Below are 2,105 nucleotides of genomic sequence, written 5' to 3'. Positions count from 1 at the left end.
AAAAAAAAAAAAAAAAAAAAAAAAACTGAACCTCAGATACACAAGGAATAACTTATTAGTATAAGTATGTCACATGCCATGGCACCCTGTGGTGGGGGAGACTATAATGTAACATAGTGCTAGAAAAGGACGTACAGCATGCTGCAGAATTTTCCCTAGAGAGTGTGTCTACATTCTGGTAAGACTGATCTAGGAGGAACTGCACCCCCAGAGATTGTTGTCCTAGGTGGAACAAACGCACACCGTTTCCAGATTGCAGAGCTAACTCTGCGAGCCCGAAAATTCATCAGCCGGCGTTGCCATCCGCAGCCGCTAGATGCCGCAACAGACGCATTTACTGAAACCATAGACAAACAGGAGACTTGGCCGCCCAGAGAGGCTTTATCCGTGCCCCCTGGATCTTCTTCCTGCGTAGACAGCCTTCGCGGATGAGGCGTAACATGCGGGAGGTCTCACGAGAGTGGAAGCAAATCTCGCGAATTTTAAAACTTACCTTTTTGCCTAGCGACTGAAAACAGGTGCTCGGCGTAGAATCTCTCAAGTGGCCTGACCTTGACACTGGAGTGGTACCCCAGCCCTAGGCTGGGGTTCTTTCCATTATAGAGGACACGGATTCAGAGGGGCTACAGGTAATTAGTACTCACCCCAGCAGAAAGGGTACTGTCTTTCTAGAGGGGCTTAAGAGGACTCCCCTTTACCCCATCCCCAGTTACCTCTTCCCATCTCCGTGATAACTGTTGCTTCGCCACCTCACTACCAACCGTCCTGCTTCCTTTATTCCCCGACAGGCTTAGGTGGGATCTTATCTGCAAGACGAGGGTGAAGGTGGAGGTGATGCTTTTGGGATTATTGGATGGGACCGAGAGACTGGAGTTTCCCCTCTTTTTGGGGACCCTCCCACCCCACCCCACCCCACCCCACCCCACAGGTGGCTCCAGAGAAAAAACTCTTCCTAGAACCTCTACAGCCTCCCTTGAGAAACCTCATCAGCCTTGGCCATCGACTTACGAATAGTGTTCTGCCCTTGGGCGTGGTCTTACAGCTTTGGGAAGCTGCAGAACTTGGCCCTCTTTCCCTCCGCGATTCCCTGGTTGCTCAGCCAGCCTGCCAGCAATTCTTTTTTTTTTTTTTTTGGGACGGAGTTTCGCTCTTGTTACCCAGGCTGGAGTGCAAAATGGCGCGATCTCGGCTCACCGCGACCTCCGCCTCCTGGGTTCAGGCAATTCTCCTGCCTCAGCCTCCTGAGTAGCTGGGACTACAGGCACGCACCTCCATGCCCAGCTAATTTTTTGTATTTTTAGTAGAGACGGGGTTTCACCGTGTTGACCAGGATGGTCTCGATCTCTTGACCTCGTGATCCACCCGCCTCGGCCTCCCAAAGCGCTGGGATTACAGGCTTGAGCCACCGCGCCAGGCCCAGCAATTCTTAAATAGAGACTGCAACAGAATGACTTAACTGCTTAACTGGGGGCCAAGAAGCCTTAAGGAAAATTTGGATGGGGTGACGTTTTTATGAAAAGCTGGTTTCTTGGGTAAGGAAGAGGAGCCAATGCTGGTTTGGAATATACCTCCTGGCACAGTGCTTAATGTCCCATGATAGGAGCTATGTAATCGTGTCTCCTTTTGCTTAGACCAAGGTTGTTGAAAACCAGACATACGATGAGCGTCTAGAGATTAACGACTCAGAAGAGGTTGCAAGTATTTATACTCCAACCCCAAGACACCAAGGTAAGAAAGGAATGAAAAGGAAGAGAAATGGTACTCAAAAGAAAAGGATGGATTCACAGTTGTCTTCAAGAAATTCTTATTGTATTTTATTTTAAATTTATTATTTTTTTGAAATGGAGTCTCCCTCTGTTGCCCAGGCTGGAGTGCAGTGGTGCAATCTCGGCTCTTTGCAACCTCTGCCTCCCGGGTTCAAGCGGTTCTCTGGCCTCAGCCTCCCGAGTAGCTGGGACTACGGGCACATACCACCATGCCCGGCTAATTTTTTTTTTTTTTACAAAATACAGATGGGGTTTCACCATGATGGCCAGGCTGGTCTTGAACTCCTGACCTCAGGTGATCCACCCACCTCAGCCTCCCAAAGTGCTAGGATTACAGGC

General features: G+C 49.5%; 1 protein-coding gene across 1 annotated transcript in view; it reads left to right on the top strand.

Moving 5' to 3' along the window:
- Window positions 1-346: 346 nt before the first annotated feature.
- Window positions 347-2,105, top strand: part of IFT46 (intraflagellar transport 46) — a 26,979-nt gene continuing 25,220 nt past the window's right edge. The window contains exons 1-2 of the mRNA XM_017523441.1: window positions 347-629; window positions 1,632-1,728. The gene's annotated coding sequence lies outside the window, so the exon portion shown is untranslated. The remainder of the gene's footprint in view (window positions 630-1,631; window positions 1,729-2,105) is intronic.

The sequence above is a fragment of the Cebus imitator genome, unplaced genomic scaffold, assembly GCF_001604975.1.
Source record: "Cebus imitator isolate Cc_AM_T3 unplaced genomic scaffold, Cebus_imitator-1.0 Scaffold28, whole genome shotgun sequence".
Classification (NCBI taxonomy): domain Eukaryota; kingdom Metazoa; phylum Chordata; class Mammalia; order Primates; family Cebidae; genus Cebus; species Cebus imitator.
The sequence above is the reverse complement of the archived record's forward strand: the minus strand, read 5'-3'. Positions and strand labels throughout refer to the sequence as shown.